The 25984-nt window shown below is 32.0% G+C and overlaps 1 protein-coding gene across 1 annotated transcript in view; it reads right to left on the bottom strand.

The window, feature by feature from the left end:
• The window catches only part of LOC146739225 (uncharacterized), a 121861-nt gene that overhangs the window by 28882 nt on the left and 66995 nt on the right, over positions 1 to 25984 (bottom strand). The gene's annotated exons all lie outside the window — the stretch shown is intronic.

Below are 25984 nucleotides of genomic sequence, written 5' to 3'. Positions count from 1 at the left end.
AGTGATATGTGAATTCATTTAACTATTATACTATATTGGTTATTGAAATGGTAGTGATATGTGAATTCATTAACTATTATACCATATTGGTTATTGAAATGGTAGTGATATGTGAATTCATTAACTATTATACTATATGGGTTATTGAAATGGTAGTGATATGTGAATTCATTTAACTATTATACTATATTGGTTATTGAAATGGTAGTGATATGTGAATTCATTAACTATTATACTATATTGGTTATTGAAATGGTAGTGATATGTGAATTCATTAACTATTATACTATATTGGTTATTGAAATGGTAGTGATATGTGAATTCATTAACTATTATACTATATGGGTTATTGAAATGGTAGTGATATGTGAATTCATTAACTATTATACTATATTGGTTATTGAAATGGTAGTGATATGTGAATTCATTAACTATTATACTATATTGGTTATTGAAATGGTAGTGATATGTGAATTCATTAACTATTATACCATATTGGTTATTGAAATGGTAGTGATATGTGAATTCATTAACTATTATATTATATGGGTTATTGAAATGGTAGTGATATGTGAATTCATTTAACTATTATACTATATTGGTTATTGAAATGGTAGTGATATGTGAATTCATTTAACTATTATACTATATTGGTTATTGAAATGGTAGTGATATGTGAATTCATTTAACTATTATACTATATTGGTTATTGAAATGGTAGTGATATGTGAATTCATTTAACTATTATACTATATTGGTTATTGAAATGGTAGTGATATGTGAATTCATTTAACTATTATACTATATTGGTTATTGAAATGGTAGTGATATGTGAATTCATTTAACTATTATACTATATTGGTTATTGAAATGGTAGTGATATGTGAATTCATTAACTATTATACTATATTGGTTATTGAAATGGTAGTGATATGTGAATTCATTTAACTATTATACTATATTGGTTATTGAAATGGTAGTGATATGTGAATTCATTTAACTATTATACTATATTGGTTATTGAAATGGTAGTGATATGTGAATTCATTTAACTATTATACTATATTGGTTATTGAAATGGTAGTGATATGTGAATTCATTTAACTATTATACTATATTGGTTATTGAAATGGTAGTGATATGTGAATTCATTAACTATTATACTATATTGGTTATTGAAATGGTAGTGATATGTGAATTCATTAACTATTATACTATATTGGTTATTGAAATGGTAGTGATATGTGAATTCATTAACTATTATACCATATTGGTTATTGAAATGGTAGTGATATGTGAATTCATTAACTATTATACTATATGGGTTATTGAAATGGTAGTGATATGTGAATTCATTAACTATTATACTATATGGGTTATTGAAATGGTAGTGATATGTGAATTCATTAACTATTATACTATATTGGTTATTGAAATGGTAGTGATATGTGAATTCATTAACTATTATACTATATTGGATATTGAAATGGTAGTGATATGTGAATTCATTAACTATTATACTATATGGGTTATTGAAATGGTAGTGATATGTGAATTCATTAACTATTATACTATATTGGTTATTGAAATGGTAGTGATATGTGAATTCATTAACTATTATACTATATTGGTTATTGAAATGGTAGTGATATGTGAATTCATTAACTATTATACCTATATTGGTTATTGAAATGGTAGTGATATGTGAATTCATTAACTATTATACTATATTGGGTTATTGAAATGGTAGTGATATGTGAATTCATTAACTATTATACTATATTGGTTATTGAAATGGTAGTGATATGTGAATTCATTTAACTATTATACTATATTGGTTATTGAAATGGTAGTGATATGTGAATTCATTTAACTATTATACTATATTGGTTATTGAAATGGTAGTGATATGTGAATTCATTAACTATTATACTATATTGGTTATTGAAATGGTAGTGATATGTGAATTCATTAACTATTATACTATATTGGTTATTGAAATGGTAGTGATATGTGAATTCATTAACTATTATACTATATTGGTTATTGAAATGGTAGTGATATGTGAATTCATTAACTATTATACTATATTGGTTATTGAAATGGTAGTGATATGTGAATTCATTAACTATTATACTATATTGGTTATTGAAATGGTAGTGATATGTGAATTCATTAACTATTATACTATATTGGTTATTGAAATGGTAGTGATATGTGAATTCATTAACTATTATACTATATTGGTTATTGAAATGGTAGTGATATGTGAATTCATTAACTATTATACTATATGGGTTATTGAAATGGTAGTGATATGTGAATTCATTTAACTATTATACTATATGGGTTATTGAAATGGTAGTGATATGTGAATTCATTTAACTATTATACTATATTGGTTATTGAAATGGTAGTGATATGTGAATTCATTAACTATTATACTATATGGGTTATTGAAATGGTAGTGATATGTGAATTCATTAACTATTATACTATATTGGTTATTGAAATGGTAGTGATATGTGAATTCATTAACTATTATACTATATGGGTTATTGAAATGGTAGTGATATGTGAATTCATTAACTATTATACTATATGGGTTATTGAAATGGTAGTGATATGTGAATTCATTTAACTATTATACTATATTGGTTATTGAAATGGTAGTGATATGTGAATTCATTTAACTATTATACTATATGGGTTATTGAAATGGTAGTGATATGTGAATTCATTTAACTATTATACTATATTGGTTATTGAAATGGTAGTGATATGTGAATTCATTAACTATTATACTATATTGGTTATTGAAATGGTAGTGATATGTGAATTCATTAACTATTATACTATATTGGTTATTGAAATGGTAGTGATATGTGAATTCATTTAACTATTATACTATATTGGTTATTGAAATGGTAGTGATATGTGAATTCATTAACTATTATACTATATTGGTTATTGAAATGGTAGTGATATGTGAATTCATTAACTATTATACTATATGGGTTATTGAAATGGTAGTGATATGTGAATTCATTAACTATTATACTATATTGGTTATTGAAATGGTAGTGATATGTGAATTCATTAACTATTATACCATATTGGTTATTGAAATGGTAGTGATATGTGAATTCATTTAACTATTATACTATATGGGTTATTGAAATGGTAGTGATATGTGAATTCATTAACTATTATACTATATTGGTTATTGAAATGGTAGTGATATGTGAATTCATTAACTATTATACTATATTGGTTATTGAAATGGTAGTGATATGTGAATTCATTAACTATTATACTATATTGGTTATTGAAATGGTAGTGATATGTGAATTCATTAACTATTATACTATATGGGTTATTGAAATGGTAGTGATATGTGAATTCATTAACTATTATACTATATGGGTTATTGAAATGGTAGTGATATGTGAATTCATTAACTATTATACTATATTGGTTATTGAAATGGTAGTGATATGTGAATTCATTAACTATTATACTATATTGGTTATTGAAATGGTAGTGATATGTGAATTCATTAACTATTATACTATATGGGTTATTGAAATGGTAGTGATATGTGAATTCATTTAACTATTATACTATATTGGTTATTGAAATGGTAGTGATATGTGAATTCATTAACTATTATACTATATTGGTTATTGAAATGGTAGTGATATGTGAATTCATTTAACTATTATACTATATTGGTTATTGAAATGGTAGTGATATGTGAATTCATTTAACTATTATACTATATTGGTTATTGAAATGGTAGTGATATGTGAATTCATTTAACTATTATACTATATTGGTTATTGAAATGGTAGTGATATGTGAATTCATTTAACTATTATACTATATTGGTTATTGAAATGGTAGTGATATGTGAATTCATTAACTATTATACTATATTGGTTATTGAAATGGTAGTGATATGTGAATTCATTAACTATTATACTATATTGGTTATTGAAATGGTAGTGATATGTGAATTCATTAACTATTATACCATATTGGTTATTGAAATGGTAGTGATATGTGAATTCATTAACTATTATACTATATGGGTTATTGAAATGGTAGTGATATGTGAATTCATTAACTATTATACTATATGGGTTATTGAAATGGTAGTGATATGTGAATTCATTAACTATTATACTATATTGGTTATTGAAATGGTAGTGATATGTGAATTCATTAACTATTATACTATATTGGTTATTGAAATGGTAGTGATATGTGAATTCATTAACTATTATACTATATGGGTTATTGAAATGGTAGTGATATGTGAATTCATTAACTATTATACTATATTGGTTATTGAAATGGTAGTGATATGTGAATTCATTTAACTATTATACTATATTGGTTATTGAAATGGTAGTGATATGTGAATTCATTAACTATTATACTATATGGGTTATTGAAATGGTATGATATGTGAATTCATTAACTATTATACTATATTGGTTATTGAAATGGTAGTGATATGTGAATTCATTAACTATTATACTATATTGGTTATTGAAATGGTAGTGATATGTGAATTCATTAACTATTATACTATATTGGTTATTGAAATGGTAGTGATATGTGAATTCATTAACTATTATACTATATTGGTTATTGAAATGGTAGTGATATGTGAATTCATTAACTATTATACTATATTGGTTATTGAAATGGTAGTGATATGTGAATTCATTAACTATTATACTATATTGGTTATTGAAATGGTAGTGATATGTGAATTCATTAACTATTATACTATATTGGTTATTGAAATGGTAGTGATATGTGAATTCATTAACTATTATACTATATTGGTTATTGAAATGGTAGTGATATGTGAATTCATTTAACTATTATACTATATTGGTTATTGAAATGGTAGTGATATGTGAATTCATTAACTATTATACTATATGGGTTATTGAAATGGTAGTGATATGTGAATTCATTTAACTATTATACTATATTGGTTATTGAAATGGTAGTGATATGTGAATTCATTTAACTATTATACTATATTGGTTATTGAAATGGTAGTGATATGTGAATTCATTTAACTATTATACTATATTGGTTATTGAAATGGTAGTGATATGTGAATTCATTTAACTATTATACTATATTGGTTATTGAAATGGTAGTGATATGTGAATTCATTAACTATTATACTATATTGGTTATTGAAATGGTAGTGATATGTGAATTCATTTAACTATTATACTATATTGGTTATTGAAATGGTAGTGATATGTGAATTCATTTAACTATTATACTATATTGGTTATTGAAATGGTAGTGATATGTGAATTCATTTAACTATTATACTATATTGGTTATTGAAATGGTAGTGATATGTGAATTCATTTAACTATTATACTATATTGGTTATTGAAATGGTAGTGATATGTGAATTCATTAACTATTATACTATATTGGTTATTGAAATGGTAGTGATATGTGAATTCATTTAACTATTATACTATATGGGTTATTGAAATGGTAGTGATATGTGAATTCATTTAACTATTATACTATATTGGTTATTGAAATGGTAGTGATATGTGAATTCATTTAACTATTATACTATATGGGTTATTGAAATGGTAGTGATATGTGAATTCATTTAACTATTGTACTATATTGGTTATTGAAATGGTAGTGATATGTGAATTCATTTAACTATTATACTATATGGGTTATTGAAATGGTAGTGATATGTGAATTCATTTAACTATTATACTATATTGGTTATTGAAATGGTAGTGATATGTGAATTCATTTAACTATTATACTATATTGGTTATTGAAATGGTAGTGATATGTGAATTCATTAACTATTATACTATATTGGTTATTGAAATGGTAGTGATATGTGAATTCATTTAACTATTATACTATATGGGTTATTGAAATGGTAGTGATATGTGAATTCATTTAACTATTATACTATATTGGTTATTGAAATGGTAGTGATATGTGAATTCATTTAACTATTATACTATATGGGTTATTGAAATGGTAGTGATATGTGAATTCATTTAACTATTATACTATATGGGTTATTGAAATGGTAGTGATATGTGAATTCATTTAACTATTATACTATATTGGTTATTGAAATGGTAGTGATATGTGAATTCATTAACTATTATACTATATGGGTTATTGAAATGGTAGTGATATATAAACTACAAAATTATTCACAGGATTTTTTCTAAGGTCCAAATCAAGATGGCCGACTGGCACCCATTTTGTCTATTTTACTGGATCAAAGTTACTCTCCAATCTGTACTTAAGCTTAAAGTGCCTGTGAAATGGCTGCTATGTTCACACCTAAAATTATCCATTGATACATAAATATTATTAATTTTTCTGTTTCTAAGCATAAATAATTTTTTTAAGTGAAAAAATGTGTTTTTAACTCAGTCTACGGAAACTTTATTTTTGTGTATTTTAAAACGAGGCTCATCATTAGCTTCTCATTTGCATACAGAAATTCCCCTTGTGACGTCAGAAGGGGAAGTCGCTGGGCAGCTTGCATTGCCGATATGTGTAAATAAGGCAAATTTCTTGTGCTGTTTTCTCGTCTTTGACTATATTGTCACTTATGTACTTGTTCGTCGAGGAAGAATGGACCATAATGAACACATAATATCAAGTTTGTTGCATGGGGTTGAGTCAGATGCGAAATATGTCCGGTCTGGTGTCGCTAGTCACCGTGGTCGTCACCGTCACCGGAGCACGTTTGTACACTGTCGCTGGCCTCCGGCATTGGACAAAATCCAATTTGACGGCTGAATCGTCTTGTTATTTAGCAGGTTACTAGACACTATTGATTTCAAAAAAAAAAAAAAAAGAATCTGAGGTGAAGTGGACACTGCATATGACGCTGTTACGAGGAAGTCCACCCCAACCTTTTCTCGTTATTTTCACGGCTTTCGTCCACCGATTTCGCACCTTCGGATTGATTGGAAACGTGGAAATACTTACACTATGACTAAACGCATTACTGCAACCGCCCACAACACAACGTTTAACCATCATAAAAGTTTGTTGTGAAAACAACTTCTAAAAATTCGTTCTCTCAAAAATAAAATTTGTAAAGACACACCGCACACAGAAGATATAAATTGAATTACATTTAATAAAAAAGCACATACAAAATCAACACATACAAACCAAAAAACTTACTAATTATGCAATAATAAAAAACAGTTAACTCTACAAAAAACAAAAAATCATATTTCTAATAAAACTATAAATTGGGCAAGGGGTCCCTTCAGTCTAACTTACCAGGCCAAGGGCATAAGTGAGATCAACGTCAAGGCCACGAAGTGACCTTGTAGCTGAAGGTCACTATGCTGCCCAGGGGATGAAGGTCACCGTGCCACCAAGGTCGTGCGTGACCGTGAAGGTGACCGATCAAGTGAGGGGTAGCCTGGAGAGTGGCTACTGAGAAACTGAATGGGGGGCAGGATGAAATCCCTGGCCCAGTAAGTCAGAATGAAGGGGCCAAAAGGCGGAAGATGGGGATGGTGGTGGGATTGACGATAATGCACTGTGCACTGTAGCGTGATAAAAAAAAACTGAATGAATGAGTGGTAACAAAGAGACAAAAGAAATTTAGGTGACGCTAAGTGTCGTGTGCAAGTGAGAACTGATTGGCTGCCAAATTAAATTAAGCGCTTAATTAAACAGGGTTGCAAAGACTATCTAAGGGGTGCTAAGCAAATCCTCCTAGCAGTGAGCTAAGTGTCCCTACAAAATATATCTGTGACAACACAGATCTCACTTTGTAAAGACACACCGCACACAGAAGATATAAATTGAATTACATTTAATAAAAAAGCACATACAAAATCAACACATACAAACCAAAAAACTTACTAATTATGCAATAATAAAAAACAGTTAACTCTACAAAAAACAAAAAATCATATTTCTAATAAAACTATAAATTGGGCAAGGGGTCCCTTCAGTCTAACTTACCAGGCCAAGGGCATAAGTGAGATCAACGTCAAGGCCACGAAGTGACCTTGTAGCTGAAGGTCACTATGCTGCCCAGGGGATGAAGGTCACCGAGCCACCAAGGTCGTGCGTGACCGTGAAGGTGACCGATCAAGTGAGGGGTAGCCTGGAGAGTGGCTACTGAGAAACTGAATGGGGGGCAGGATGAAATCCCTGGCCCAGACTGAGGGAATGGCAAGTATGTCATGACTGAAGTGACCCCCATGAAATAAGGATTGGGTAGAGGGTTGAGTTAGTTGATGGAAGGATGCTCTGGCCCAAGGAAAATAGACAAAAGAAACGCCGATTAAAAAATGTATATCGTTTAAAAGTACAGTTGTACGTTGAATGACACAGTTATATAAAAGTACGGCCCAGGGGTATGGCGTCCTCTCATATTTTTGCATTTGGTGACGCACTTTCGGCGAGAGTCGGAAATCCGGAAACAGTCGACCGTTTCAGGATAGGTGGGCGTGGCTACAGCACGGGAAATATCTCAAATTTACTTGGATACGAGTAATCATTTTCAGGAAAAAAATCAATAATTGCCCACTTCAGTGGGGCACAGATCTAAAATGGGAAGCGTATGGGTGGGCATTGCACTGGCACTTTAATGTCTTATGTTTTCAAGGCACTAAATATTGGCAGGGACTATGTCATTTAAAATGACTTGTTTTTTTCTGCTTTTTTTGTATATATGTTTTTAAAAAATAATAAATTAACTGCAAACCATAAGTAATTTAACTGATAATATGTAGCAACAATTTATGATAACAAGTATATACTGCTGTGTTACTAGAACAAAGAGAAAACACAAGAATTTTGTGTCTACCCTTCTGAGCAGCCCACCCTCTGCAATGAAAATGGACATTCCCTAATGCGATGAGTGGGAGTTGTACACATAATATTAAAAACACCTTTTTAAGTGGAAGCTGTTAAAATAACATGCAAAATAAATGGCACACGCTACATTTGTACATTTGCATTAGGCTGCAGTGTGAAGTACAAGATATTTAATGTCAAATGTGACTGTTTGCACTGGACGGTTTTCAAATTAATTGTGGATATTGTACGTCATCTCTCAACCGAAATACGATCATATTCATTACCTACGTCTTCTAGGCATCAGTGATTATGCTATTTTAAGTCTGCACAATTCAATATACGGTTGTTAAAGACAATTTTGTTACAATTAAATGAAATTTTCTAGCTTTATTTTGGTACTGAATTAGGAGATTGAATTTGTGGTTGTTGTTATTTTAATGTTTGCACGTATTTATGAACTATGTATTGAAAACTCATGATATTGAATTTTGATGATTTAAAATCTGATCAACCTAAATATCGTTCATTTCCCAACTGAATAGTCTTTTGGAAAAATTTAGTTCAGTCTACATACATGTATGTATCAGATTTCATATATAGGAATAAGACGGAACATTTACAAAACCAATTCCATCAGCAATCAAAAAAAAACCTGTTGCCGTGCCAATTGTTGGAAATTAAACAAATTATTGTGGTTGCTTGGTAATGACTTTAATATGGACGTCCAAATTGCTAAATAACATTTCAGGACTGTTCCATTTTAAAAAGGGGTGATAGCTTTATTTTTAAATCTGTGCACTTACTCATGATATTGAATTAAAAAAATTACTTCTATATTTTGTATTGTATAAATGTTGCATTTAATAGGTACCTTTTTATAACGGAAGGAAATAGCTCCTCAACACTTTGAATTTATAGCCCTTAGCACACACCTGCAAGAAGTGGAATATCCTGGAGGTTGAATTCATTGAAACAGGTGCTCCAGGCATGATGTAGTATTATAAACCGTTACATTGTTGTTGCTTGCAATTTTTGTGATTACTTACTTACATGCACGTAATTGTACAACTCCACATTTGATAGATTGAAATGTTCACTGTTCACAATTTACATTACCAATTAGAATTTGACTCACAAAATCAAAGCAGTCAACATATTGATCATTAAAACATAGTGAAAATGATAGGGGGGTCATCAGAAAAAAATACTGAAAATTTTTTTTTATAATATTTCAGAAAAAAGACAACCCGAGCTCATAATGAGGTAACATAAAAAAATAAATTAGCACAGATATTCTATAATCGCCCTCTCCAGAGTTTTAGAATATATTCTTCATGATAAATATTTGTTTGTTTTTAGTTTGTTCTGGAATTTCCAAATTTTCAAAAATAATGAATCTAAATGAATGATATCAGGTATTTTAATGGAGTATACATATCCTGTCATTAGTCTGATTCCTAGTTGTATTTTATGTTCCCACTAGACACAATAAAAGACACCCCATAATATATTCATACTGCATTATGTAAACTTATATTTATTTTCTTCATTAATTTTCTAAATTTTATTAATCTCCGTTTTGATGTAGTCTTACAACAAGGACTTATGGATTGATCTTGCGGATTGTGTGCGTGTGTATGAGTCCATCTCAGACATGCCTGAGTCAATTACATCCAAACTTCACACACATATATCGTTTGATACATATGCAAAGCATCAATTCGTTTCATGATCTGACTTGAGATGGCTGAATGGCGGCCATTTTGATGGTGAAAATTCATCAAGCATTTCTGCCACCCAGGAACAAGATCTTGGTTTTGTATAGATGGATTTCATTCAAACTTAATACATTGAACACTATAGGACTTTGATGCATGACATCCTCAACTCCCCAAAAAATGAGGAATATTTCTTCATGGAACAGAAGGACAAAAGTTTTTTAATAATATCAATATTCCAGAAGATTTAAGAAGTGATGTTCAGATATTTAAATAAATAATAAGTTTAATTGAGGACATAATAATAAACCAAGCTTGCGAATATTTATACAAAATACGAGAAATAGCAATGGAAAATATTTCTAAGTATGTAATAAATTTATTATACTTATTTATATGCACATTAATTTGTTTGACAATCCAATTCAAGATGGCCGAATGGTGGTCAGAGGCCCATATCTTGCTTACAACTGGACAGCTATTGTCCATATCGATACATACATTGAGGATATCTATAACATGACAAGAATGTTTTTTCAGATCTGATTCAAAATGGCCATATGGAAATATATCTCGTACAACTTGCGTAGTGGCGTGTTTTTACAAATCTAAAGCCGTGTCACATTGACTGATCACAATCAAATTTCACAACTATATTATACATTATTGCATTCATTTCGTGTTGTGATTCAAAATGGCTAACTTATTTCAGTTTTGTTTCCTATTGAACCAACAAGGACTTGTTCTTACTTTCAATTTGTAGTTAAATAATTCAATAAGTTTTGAGAACATTATTCTAGTTTATTGCATTTTTAAGTTTTTATCGGTATGTAGCAATAACATTTTATGAAAGACTAGTTCAAAAACATGAATAGAAAAATATAATAGAGGTAAATATAATAATGTGCATCATAGGTTATTATATTCATGTCATAGTTCTCATTAGGTGTAAATTTCTCAGTATTTTTAATAATATGTGATGAAAAATTTGAAAGTAGGTCTTAGCTAAAATTTTGTCACTAGAGTATTGCATTAAAAAAGTATTTCATCTTTCACAAAAATTGAATTATATCAATAAAACTATTATTATGTAATATATCAACACCCCACCCCCACCCAGACATAAACTTTTTTGCTATCATACTGTGTATTTATTGTAACTGTATCTCTATTTCATATAATGTGAGATCATGGTACACTCTCCCTACCCCAATCTGTCATACCCAATACAAACATTACCTATATATTCCTGTCTTTCAACACGAGAGACTATGGTTCTGTCAGTTACTATAATGACCTTTGGGAAATTACATACGTGAACACAATGAGTGAGGCGGATGTACACACAATTAAACAGCTAAAATCTATCAACTTATTTGTGTGTACTATTTACATTTTTGAAGACACAGCTGTGTGGCTCTGACATTGTGCATCAAATAATGCCCCCCCCCCCCTAAAACCCTTGTATACATTGATATAAGCACACATATGGTACAAGGATTGTCAACAAGAACCAAACACGGAATATGTTTTACATTCATAATTAGACTGGATAAATTTAGTCTATTCACTTGTCAATATTTTGATGAAAGCATATTTCAGTACAGTAAAGTATCCACACATAATGAATAATAAATCACTTGGGAGGAGGAGGAGGGGACATAGTCATACACTTCTTTATACATATACGTCCCAAAAGCTTGTGTGGTTAGCTGGGGGGGGGGGGGGGTTATACCGTATAAGTATTAATGGGTTTTAATTTTGCTTATTTCGCTGACTGGAAAATGTGCTAAATTAAAACCCAGTCAATATGTAAAATTTAGCATAGAACACATTATCTATAGAATAAGACTGTGAATTTAAAACCCACTGAATATGCCTGAAATGGTAAATCAGTGAAATTTAAACCCAGTGAAAATTAGTCATTTTACACTATTCATTTTACTGGACCTCTCCCCGAACAGAGTGCGCCCTGTTAGCAATTACATCTATTTAGTACAACCCTCTGTACTTCAGACCAGTTTGTGTGCTGAAATTAATTTCAAATATTTTATCCAAGTATCTCTGCTCTGTTGAATCACCAAGATACAGATCTATGGATGTAGGCAAGGTTAAATATGTTATCGACATGCAAAAAGTACTAGTGCGTGGCACGCTTACAATATTTGCATACATGTACACATGTACTATAATGCACACAATGTATTCTTCTAAGTATATGCACATCCCTGTGTGTCTCACACTCGTTTGAACTATAAGAAACAAAATAAATATACTGTTTTTTATTCCTTTATTTGAATTTCCTGATTTATTGACTCATTTTCCTTTCTATAAAAGGTTATTTGATTTGGTCAAATAAAAAACATGTTGTTATTCCCATGTCACTACAAGTCTAGCGTTCACTTTATTTCTATTTCTTTTTTGTTGCTATTTTATCCTTTTCCAACCAATAGCATTTTGCATATTTTTAGTAATTTCTCTATAATTGTTTTGATAATTTTGGACCATATAGACATAACAATCTAGTAGATACAAGTCTTGATCTAAATTTTGGAAAAAAATATGGAAAAAAAATTATGCAAATGTGACTGTTGTTTTTGAAGGGATTCTGGAGAGTGTGTCTGAAAGGAATGGTAAAATTAAATGATGCCAAATTTGGTATTTATTTTGGCTGATTGAAATTGCCTAAATATGTTTGTTTTACTATTATTTGAGACATTTTTCTGCAATGTATGTGTTTAAAAAGCATCATCAGCTTCCAGTTATGGCATTGTCTATGACCATATTTGGTAAGAAGTCAACCATAAAAAATTGGGGGTTGAAAGGTGGGCGTCTTTTGTTTTTTAATATTCCTTGCACATTGCATGCATTTTTTCTTTCTTTCTGTGTCTTGCTTTGCAATAGGTGATTTTCTGTTCAACTGTGACATCTCGCGAGTTGCATGAAAGACGCACGCCGAACGTCTGCTGCAAAAATCAAACGATTTGATTTTAAACTTGAATTTCTTTATTTCGTAGCTCACATCGACTGGCCGATCTTCGACAGAGGAGTATTGCTTTTTAATACCCTTACTTGAATACCCAAATCCCACGTGATGTTTTACGCCGCTATGACCTTTGTTTGTCCTGTTTTTACGTTCAATTCCACGCATAACATGTGATTCTTGCAGTGAACGGAAAATGGTCAATTATTTATTTCAACAAATCTTTACCTCCCATGATTTCAAATAGTCAACCCCTAATCATATACTGGTATTAGTATTCTTTGTATTAAATCATATGACCATGTTTGGTAATGATGTTTCCATATTTGGTAATAATGTATTCAACAACTAGAATGGTTGCAACCATGTTTGGTAATGAAGTTGCCATATTTGGTAATAATGTATTCAACAACTAGAATGGTTGCAACCATGTTTGGTAATGATGTTGCCATATTTGGTAATAATGTATTCAACAACTAGAATGGTTGCAACCATGTTTGGTAATGATGTTGCCATATTTGGTAATAATGTATTCAACAACTAGAATGGTTGCAACCATGTTTGGTAATGATGTTGCCATATTTGGTAATAATGTATTCAACAACTAGAATGGTTGCAACCATGTTTTGTAATGATGTTGCCATATTTGGTAATAATGTATTCAACAACTAGAATGGTTGCAACCATGTTTGGTAATGAAGTTGCCATATTTGGTAATAATGTATTCAACAACTAGAATGGTTGCAACCATGTTTGGTAATGAAGTTGCCATATTTGGTAATAATGTATTCAACAACTAGAATGGTTGCAACCATGTTTGGTAATGATGTTGCCATATTTGGTAATAATGTATTCAACAACTAGAATGGTTGCAACCATGTTTGGTAATGAAGTTGCCATATTTGGTAATAATGTATTCAACACCTAGAAATTTGCTTATGCTCACAAGATACAAAACTTGAATTACTGGTAGACTTAAATTAACTGTCTAGAATGCCTGCCTTGTATATCAGTTTGTTTCAATCTTATGCTGCTGATGTTATGTTACTGTTTTAAGAGAAATTTTAATTATAAAAAGCTAGAATTTTTGTTTTCATTTGTTTTTTTGGCAATGACCTTGTACATGTTTTTTTTTGCAGATGAAATAATTTGAAACGATATTTGCAATAAAATAAACCTGAACAGTTGATTGATTTGACAGATTATGATCAAGCTAAACAAAAATAAATTGTATTTTGTCAGCATGCATTAGTTTGAAATTTGTGAACAAACAGCTTCCAAAATATTATAAAAATAAAAAAAATATAGCATTGCCAGAAACAATTTTTTTTTGTCCAGGTATAAGTAATTGTTAATTTTTTTGAATGATTTGAGTACATATTGTGAGAAACAAATAAATAAATACAATTGAATGCAGACATCCTAGGTAGCAAAGACAAAGTGAGTGTAAAATTAAATCACTAAACACACACATGCAGTCTTAACACTTGGTCACACCATATGGGTGTTTTACACACTACACAATATGAAATACTGGTATGCAAACATCAAATATCTTCTCATCAGATTAGAATTACATAATATGGTAATATAGAATGAGGCAGGTAACACCAGCATAGAATGAGGCAGGTAACACCAGCATAGAATGAGGCAGGTAACACCAGCATGTCTTTTCTAATACATTTTATTGTGTCTTTAACCAGCTAATTAATAATACCAAATAACATGGTTTCACATCATATTCAAGCTGACCCCCCTATCTACTAATGGTTTACCCAAGTGATACACATTCAACCTACCTAGCCTAGTGCATTTACTATGAAAGAAATTAAAGGAAACATCAACCCAAACAACATAATGACCTCTAAAGAAAAAGCTCCAGAAATGTAGGAGAATGCAATTTACAGTTTTTTATATCACTTTTCATTCTCTAGATATTCAACTTGTCATCAGTATTATGTAGTCTGCCATCTCGATTTTCAAGCAAAGGATTATGGGTAAAATATGACATCATAGAATCTGTTGTCATAAATTAAGGAAATTGAGGAATCTTTCAAAGTTTTTTTTGACATATAAAATTCTGTCTTGTATACATGCTTCAATGTCATGTATGTAGTGAATTCCTGCTTTAGGTGTGAATATTTAGCCATTTGAAAACTGGAGTGGTAGAGGAAATTGTTTTTATGGAATTTTTTTCTTCAAATCCTTGATGATAATTTTGTTATTTGTATTTTTCCAAACTCTTTTACAATATACAGTCATCATGTACATTTTTTCCTCTACTCACTCACACTAATCTTTTCTATAAAATTTTCAAAAATTCAACTCTGTAGTTCAGTGGTCAGAAAGCTCATCTAGTTCTGACCAATCACATTGAGTGTTACAAAAAAATATCTGAAGTCAAGGCAACATGAGTAACTCTTGTGATTAGTATATTCATGAATATGAGGTTATTCCGAGGATACCTCAAAGTATGCATGAAGACAGTACAGCTGGAATATCAACTGACGTGCAGCGGAGGTCAGTGCGCAGCGTACTTCTTTCCAAGGATACACCAGGGAATGCCGAAATGTTTAGAACAGAATCAGCGAACTTCTATGTGTGGAGTCCGGTCAAACCCTGGTGGTAGCCATGTTTGTTTTAATTATTAGAGGACGCTTACGCATGTAATCATTTCATATTTGGAATTCGCATTTCCTAATAAGGTAGGATGAAAATACCCAGTAAAATACAGCAAAATTCCAAAATGGCACGCTGTAACGTGGTGTTACGCTGACAGATGTATAATAATACAGTTTAATTAGCATATGTTAAATAGTAATACTGACAGGCTACACAAGTTAACCTAACCGTCTATATGTTTCTCTCAACCATAGTATAATTGTACACCCAACTGAACTTTATATTAACAATAAAACAGAATTCAGTTTTATTTATAAATTTTTCTTGTTTAAATTACATGCCATGGTTTCTATTAAAACAGGACATCTGACAATTCAAGATTTGGCTGGACATAGAATCAGTTGGTTGCTGAAAAAAATGAGCTGAAATTTGAGCAATGATCTGGAAAAGCATGTTTTTGAGAATGAATGAGATAAGTTTGAACATGATGCATTCTGAATGGGAAGTAGTCATGAAGTAAGGGTCAAGACTCAACAAGGAGAAAATTTGAAACACCTGAAAGATTAAAAAATATAAAAATGCATTATTCATATAAATTATTTATAAACTGCCATATAGGTTTAGACTTTTAGACTTTCAGAAAATAAATAGTTCCATGCATCAATTAATTACACACACAGTATACATACCTAAATCTATACACCAAACGGAGACTGAAAAATTGAGAAAATAGTGAAACTTGTCTGAACCAAACATTAAAGGGATTGAGAATTGTTCTGATTACAGGGGTATTCAGTTTAAAGATGTCTTATTTTTAAAACCTGTTTAAGCTAAACACCAAATGGACTTCTATACAAGCAGGTATTGGAGTGGATTGTATTCACTTTAGACAGGTTTCTGCTGGCTTTAGTTTAGTTTAGTCTTTTGTCTATATATAAAGGGTTTGACATGCAACTTTTTGTTTCAAAATATGTATTTTTCAATTGTTCATTCAGTCACTATTGTTAAAAAACGTCCTGTGAATCATTAATTTTGTTAACAACACAGCAACCGATTTCTTACACGTATTCAAGGCTGTCAGTTTGTTTTATTGTAAAAATACTCTTACATTCAATCATCATTCAGATCTCCGCTCTGACCTTTTCAAACAAAGTCATTCCGTGGTAAGTAGCAGACAGCTAGAGGAATTGAATATCCTGAATGCTTGAAATACAGAGGCAGCAACTAGTTTAGATGCATGCTGCATCATAGCATTAAAAATAACCATTATTATCATAGTTAATCAGGAAAGCACATGTCTGTGACAGAAAGGCTTCCCACAATTCCAATCTCATATCAGATAGCCAGTAAACATGCAGTCTGGTGAGGAAAAGAGCGGAGTATTTTATTAGTTTATCTGCACATACTGTGTATATAAAAAATACATAATTAGTATTTCATATCACGGAACATTTTTTTAATACTTTCATCTAGATTACTGCCTTGCTATGGTCGGTCTCAGTGAATAACACATCACAAGCTGAGAGCCTCCATGAATGACTGAAATGAATGGGGGGGGCGTCAGTAGTGATGTTTTAATAGACTGGTTATGAAATGAATGAGGGGGGGCGTCAGTAGTGATGTTTTAATAGACTGGTTATGAAATGAATGGGGGGGGGGCGTCAGTAGTGATGTTTTAATAGACTGGTTATGAAATGAATGGGGGGCGTCAGTAGTGATGTTTTAATAGACTGGTTATGAAATGAATGGGGGTGGTCAGTAGTGATGTTTTAATAGACTGGTTATGAAATGAATGGGGGGGTCAGTAGTGATGTTTTAATAGACTGGTTATGAAATGAATGGGAGGGTCAGTAGTGATGTTTTAATAGACCGGTTATGAAATGAATGGGGGGGTCAGTAGTGATGTTTTAATAGACTGGTTATGAAATGAATGGGGGGGGTCAGTAGTGATGTTTTAATAGACTGGTTATGAAATGAATGGGGGGTCAGTAGTGATGTTTTAACAGACTGGTTATGAAATGAATGGGGGGGTCAGTAGTGATGTTTTAATAGACTGGTTATGAAATGAATTGGGGGGTCAGTAGTGATGTTTTAATAGACTGGTTATGAAATGAATTGGGGGGGGGTCAGTAGTGATGTTTTAATAGACTGGTTATGAAATGAATGGGGGGGTCAGTAGTGATGTTTTAATAGACTGGTTATGAAATGAATGGGGGTAGTGATGTTTTAATAGACTGGTTATGAAATGAATGGGGGCGTCAGTAGTGATGTTTTAATAGACTGGTTATGAAATGAATGGGGGGGATCAGTAGTGATGTTTTAATAGACTGGTTATGAAATGAATGGGGGGGTCAGTAGTGATGTTTTAATAGACTGGTTATGAAATGAATGGGGGCGTCAGTAGTGATGTTTTAATAGACTGGTTATGAAATGAATGGGGGGGGGGGCATCAGTAGTGATGTTTTAATAGACTGGTTATGAAATGAATGGGGGGGGGTCAGTAGTGATGTTTTAATAGACTGGTCATGAAATGAATGGGGGGTCAGTAGTGATGTTTTAATAGACTGGTCATGAAATGAATGGGGGGGTCAGTAGTGATGTTTTAATAGACTGGTCATGAAATGAATGGGGGGGTCAGTAGTGATGTTTTAATAGACTGGTCATGAAATGAATGGGGGGGTCAGTAGTGATGTTTTAATAGACCGGTCATGAAATGAATGGGGGGGGGCGTCAGTACTGATGTTTTAATAGACTGGTCATGAAATGAATGGGGGGGTAGTGATGTTTTAATAGACTGGTTATGAAATGAATGGGGGGGGGGTCAGTAGTGATGTTTTAATAGACTGGTTATGAAATGAATGGGGGGAGCGTCAGTAGTGATGTTTTAATAGACTGGTTATGAAATGAATGGGGGGGTCAGTAGTGATGTTTTAATAGACTGGTTATGAAATGAATGGGGGGGTGTCAGTAGTGATGTTTTAATAGACTGGTCATGAAATGAATGGGGGGGGCGTCAGTAGTGATGTTTTAATAGACTGGTTATGAAATGAATGGGGGGGGTCAGTAGTGATGTTTTAATAGACTGGTTATGAAATGAATGGGGGGGTCAGTAGTGATGTTTTAATAGACTGGTCATGAAATGAATGGGGGGGTCAGTAGTGATGTTTTAATAGACTGGTTATTTTAGCATGTATTTCACCATCAGACTTAATTGTCCAAATTTTTCTGCACTTTTTTTTTTATACTCTTCAGTTGCTGTTATAAGGTAATTGTACTGCTGATCTCACTGGGAATAGTGTTTATACTCTTTAGTTGCTGTTATAAGGTAATTGTACTGCTGATCTCACTGGGAATAGTGTTTATACTCTTCAGTTGCTGTTATAAGGTAATTGTACTGCTGATCTCACTGGGAATAGTGTTTATACTCTTCAGTTGCTGTTATAAGGTAATTGTACTGCAGATCTCACTGGGAATAGTGTTTATACTCTTCAGTTGCTGTTATAAGGTAATTGTACTGCTGATCTCACTGGGAATAGTGTTTATACTCTTTAGTTGCTGTTATAAGGTAATTGTACTGCAGATCTCACTGGGAATAGTGTTTATACTCTTCAGTTGCTGTTATAAGGTAATTGTACTGCAGATCTCACTGGGAATAGTGTTTATACTCTTCAGTTGCTGTTATAAGGTAATTGTACTGCAGATCTCACTGGGAATAGTGTTTATACTCTTCAGTTGCTGTTATAAGGTAATTGTACTGCTGATCTCACTGGGAATAGTGTTTATACTCTTTAGTTGCTGTTATAAGGTAATTGTACTGCTGATCTCACTGGGAATAGTATTTATACTCTTCAGTTGCTGTTATAAGGTAATTGTACTGCTGATCTCACTGGGAATAGTGTTTATACTCTTCAGTTGCTGTTATAAGGTAATTGTACTGCTGATCTCACTGGGAATAGTATTTATACTCTTCAGTTGCTGTTATAAGGTAATTGTACTGCTGATCTCACTGGGAATAGTGTTTATACTCTTCAGTTGCTGTTATAAGGTAATTGTACTGCTGATCTCACTGGGAATAGTGTTTATACTCTTTAGTTGCTGTTATAAGGTAATTGTACTGCTGATCTCACTGGGAATAGTGTTTATACTCTTCAGTTGCTGTTATAAGGTAATTGTACTGCTGATCTCACTGGGAATAGTGTTTATACTCTTCAGTTGCTGTTATAAGGTAATTGTACTGCAGATCTCACTGGGAATAGTGTTTATACTCTTCAGTTGCTGTTATAAGGTAATTGTACTGCTGATCTCACTGGGAATAGTGTTTATACTCTTTAGTTGCTGTTATAAGGTAATTGTACTGCTGATCTCACTGGGAATAGTGTTTATACTCTTCAGTTGCTGTTATAAGGTAATTGTACTGCAGATCTCACTGGGAATAGTGTTTATACTCTTCAGTTGCTGTTATAAGGTAATTGTACTGCAGATCTCACTGGGAATAGTGTTTATACTCTTCAGTTGCTGTTATAAGGTAATTGTACTGCAGATCTCACTGGGAATAGTGTTTATACTCTTCAGTTGCTGTTATAAGGTAATTGTACTGCAGATCTCACTGGGAATAGTGTTTATACTCTTCAGTTGCTGTTATAAGGTAATTGTACTGCTGATCTCACTGGGAATAGTGTTTATACTCTTTAGTTGCTGTTATAAGGTAATTGTACTGCTGATCTCACTGGGAATAGTATTTATACTCTTCAGTTGCTGTTATAAGGTAATTGTACTGCTGATCTCACTGGGAATAGTGTTTATACTCTTCAGTTGCTGTTATAAGGTAATTGTACTGCAGATCTCACTGGGAATAGTGTTTATACTCTTCAGTTGCTGTTATAAGGTAATTGTACTGCAGATCTCACTGGGAATAGTGTTTATACTCTTCAGTTGCTGTTATAAGGTAATTGTACTGCAGATCTCACTGGGAATAGTGTTTATACTCTTCAGTTGCTGTTATAAGGTAATTGTACTGCTGATCTCACTGGGAATAGTGTTTATACTCTTTAGTTGCTGTTATAAGGTAATTGTACTGCTGATCTCACTGGGAATAGTATTTATACTCTTCAGTTGCTGTTATAAGGTAATTGTACTGCTGATCTCACTGGGAATAGTGTTTATACTCTTCAGTTGCTGTTATAAGGTAATTGTACTGCTGATCTCACTGGGAATAGTATTTATACTCTTCAGTTGCTGTTATAAGGTAATTGTACTGCTGATCTCACTGGGAATAGTGTTTATACTCTTCAGTTGCTGTTATAAGGTAATTGTACTGCTGATCTCACTGGGAATAGTATTTATACTCTTCAGTTGCTGTTATAAGGTAATTGTACTGCAGATCTCACTGGGAATAGTGTTTATACTCTTCAGTTGCTGTTATAAGGTAATTGTACTGCAGATCTCACTGGGAATAGTATTTATACTCTTCAGTTGCTGTTATAAGGTAATTGTACTGCTGATCTCACTGGGAATAGTATTTATACTCTTCAGTTGCTGTTATAAGGTAATTGTACTGCTGATCTCACTGGGAATAGTATTTATACTCTTCAGTTGCTGTTATAAGGTAATTGTACTGCTGATCTCACTGGGAATAGTGTTGTGTCTAATAAACCACAATCTGACAAACTGTCACATCATAAATATTCATTATGTAGTTTGGGCAACAGGTTTGATTTCGAGAAGTTTTATCATACTGTTTCAGTACACATACGGCCTTGAACTTAAGACTAATAATTGTACACAGTTATGCTATCAACTGCAGTCAATTTGTTAATATTTATTGATTTAATAAACAATACCTTAAAAGTGATTTAGTCACGAAGTTGCAGTACTTATTGAAAAAATTAATTAATAAAGCAAAGTATATAGGCAAGCAATATCAAAAAAAAAAAGCCATGCATGGCACAGTCCCCGTTAGTTATCAAATTTAAGATATATAGTTTTTTTTATAGTAATATAGCTGGAATACAACCATGTCAGGAATATGATTTTTTAACATTAAAATGATTGACATTTGTATCTGATCATCAAACAAGTACTTGTCCATATTGAGAGATATTGCTCTGGAACAGCATTCAAAATCAGTCATTATGAATACCTGTATATATATATAACATGATGTATAATGAATATATAAAATTTGAACATAATCAGTCAAAGCATTTAAGAGATATGGCTCTAGAAGCCCATTCATTAAAACAAAATGGCCGCCAGTCAGTCATTTTGAATCTGATCTGAAAAATAAAAGGACGTGCATCAGGAACCCGTAATGTCTAATGTATGTACTAAGTTTGAATGAAATCCATCCAGAAATGCCAGAAATGCTTGATATTTGATGATTTTTTAGCACAAAAAAGGCCACCATTTGGTCATTTTGAATAGGATAGTCAAACCAATATATCTGTTTATCTATGACATGATGTATAATGAATATTTAAAATTTGAAAATATTATCAGTCAAAACAAGTCGGAGATATGGGTCTAGAAGTCCATTCATTAAAACAAAATGGCCGCTAGACAGCCATTTTGAACTGACACACGGAGGTCAAAACATAAGTCCTTGTTTTCGGACTGTGTCCGAACTAGGACTAACAATGACATTGTTTTGATTGTGTCCAAATAAGTTTTCTTAGTTGGAATCACATGTACGGTATATCTTTTAGTATATTTTTTCATGATCTGAGTTTAAGATAAATGCCCAGTTTATTGCTATTTGTCAAATAATCAAATTTAATAAAGGCATTTAGTGTGATATTTTTAGAAATTTTCTCACACAGAATACTTTAAAAATGTGATCTTCACAAAGGAACTACCTGTACACAAATCATTAACAATTCATGTGTCTAGCCATCATAAAAATAACTTTAGAAAACAATTGTAGATCACTTTGAAAGAGTTGAATACTCAAGTGTTTTAATTCATCAATTTCTATTACTGTAGTTTATTCACATGATATTCAAAGCAATGTATATGGTCATAAGGTATTGGATGGCAAGGAATATATCGATAAGAATCAGCGATTTTGGAACCATCAATTTAGCATTGAAATTTAAAAAATAGTTTTGTAGGCTGGAACATAGTAATAGTACCCCTCTTGCAATAAGCAAACAACTATAGTAAATATATAGGCATATATTTAGAAAGGTGAGTTTAAAAGCTAATGCCAAGCCCTGATACAAAATATAACAAGCAGCCGGTCGGCTGAGATAGATCCGCTGTTAGCGATGCACATTTCAATTAAAGAACAGAAGATATCATTAGAAAAAGAACAATATGTATAGTATCAAAGCAATCAAACTTGCTGTTTTCAACAAGAATTCAAAAATATCACTTTTTACTAAAAATGACAAAAATATTCATCAAAATTAGATAATTGAATATATCATCATAAAATGAGCAAATCTGAGAGGTCCATCCAAGGCATTCAGGCTTGTAGTTTTCAAGAACTAGTGGAAAATTTTAAAAGTTGACACGGACGACGGATGCAGGACGCCGACGGACAATCACTCATATGACAGCGGAGCTAAAAATATTAAATCATCAGTTGTGTTACAAGCAAATAATATACTTGACATCAATTTGAGACCCATATCAAAGAGGTGGGGGTAATGACAATTAAACGATATTGCACTGACAGGCATGTGATATAATGTCACATTATCACCTGACATTGATGACCGCACTGGTGGCGATTTTAAGACGCCAGCTCTTCAAATTCCCAGGTACTTTGAGTTATGAGTCATTCAAACAGCTGATAAATCACCCGACACATTACGCTATTATACTAAATATGTGTACATTGCTGCTTTGTATTTTATATTGCGATGTTTAAATTCCCTCATTTAGAAGATTGTGCAATTGGGTTAAAAGTGGCCAGTTCAAAAATTCACAGTGGTGATAACCGAGAAAAAAATGCTGTTTGCTGACTCAGTCTAATGTGGGTTTAATTATACACATATTGACACTGACCCATATCAGCTCTATCATTTCAGCCAGTGGAAAAATTGCGACACTCAACAGCTGGGAAACCTGAACAACAAAATACACTATGTTTTTGAGTGACGCGTGCATGCTCTCCACTCAGCTTGCCAAAATTTATCATCTCCCACAATGTCTTGATAACGAGTGACGTTTTCATTTATCTGCCATTGTTCGAGTTGACTGGCGTACTGACCAGTTCACGAGAACAGATCAGCATGTAACGACAATTGAGTGATTTATGTTTTTTCTTGTACACAAGATAAGGTTGAAGATGATAGAGTCACTGATACAATGATGATACACCTTGCCACTATTGTCTACTATTACAATGCCTGGTTAAAGGTACTGCAGCATGGTACTCTACTAGCATCCTAAAAAGGTTTCAGTGATTGCACAATGTCATGCTTCAAGCATGCTTATGGTGACATTTTTAACATGGTACGCTTTGCTATCACCTCCCCAACCTCACTGACTCACTTTGTTGACCTTTGACCTATGTAAAAGACACATGATCTAAAGATAAAGTTAATTGTTATTCGCTTGCTATATCCATCCACCCACTTATACAAACAGTACTGCTAGCTGAGATGATGACAAAATATAAAATTTCATAGCATCACAAAAAAAATGAGTTGAAGAGGATGCTAATTTTGTTGCTGCACTGCAAAAGCCTTTTGACAAATCAGAAAACACATACACATAACAAATTTGATAACAATATCAGTGGTAAAACTAACATATGTACTTCAAGGTTGGTGTAAATTCTTACAAGGCAGACCAAAATAGCTATCTTCAAATACAGTCAGGAAGGAAGTGTTTATTTTTAGTTCTAGAGAATTGATCCATACATTAATACCCTCTCTAAACACATTCGATTTTTAAGATTAACTCCATGACATTTCAGTTTTATAGCATGGTATACATACTGTAATCTCTGTGCATTATGACTGATTAGATTCAGGTGCAACTGACAGAAAATCTAGTATTCACAGTATATATGACAGTTTTGTAGTGAGTACATTCATCCATCCATTCACTCATCATGTGCTGATAATTTGTAACAATAAATTTAAATGACACCCTCCAACCTCTCTATGAGCCAAGTATCACTCTATTGTACAGATTTAAAAACAAAATTATAAATAGTGTTGAGATCAGTTATAATTATAAATAGTGTTGAGATCAGTTATAATTATAAATAGTGTTGAGATCAGTTATAATTATAAATAGTGTTGAGATCAGTTATAATTATAAATAGTGTTGAGATCAGTTATAATTATAAATAGTGTTGAGATCAGTTATAATTATAAATAGTGTTGAGATCAGTTATAATTAGGGTGTATATCATTTAATGAATTGGAGACTGAATGATAGAAAAAATAACGACCATTGATCTACAATCTAGTGTACTGGTATACGCTCATTTATCAAGTAGCCTGGATTCCTTTTATTGTAGCGATGTATGCATGATTATAAATAGGTAAATTATACCACAAGAGTGACCCTAAGGTCAAATGCTTTTTACACACTTCATATTAAAATTTCTCTTGAGTTTTGTACAAAATGTGTTATGCTTGATAAATAGAAACATTGTGAAGCATCAGATCATATCACAATATGCCAGTGATTAAATCTACAGGGATTTAATGTTTGGTTGTAACAGACTGGCTATTAAAGTAACATGTCTGATTGACGTCAGAACTTGCATTCAGTGACTTGCAGACCCTTTCATGCATGTTTACATCACTGACATCATGAATAA

This window comes from Saccoglossus kowalevskii, chromosome 8 (assembly GCF_978046115.1).
Source record: "Saccoglossus kowalevskii chromosome 8, keSacKowa6.1, whole genome shotgun sequence".
Classification (NCBI taxonomy): domain Eukaryota; kingdom Metazoa; phylum Hemichordata; class Enteropneusta; family Harrimaniidae; genus Saccoglossus; species Saccoglossus kowalevskii.
Note: the sequence above shows the minus strand (reverse complement) of the source record. Positions and strands in the feature narration are given on the sequence as shown.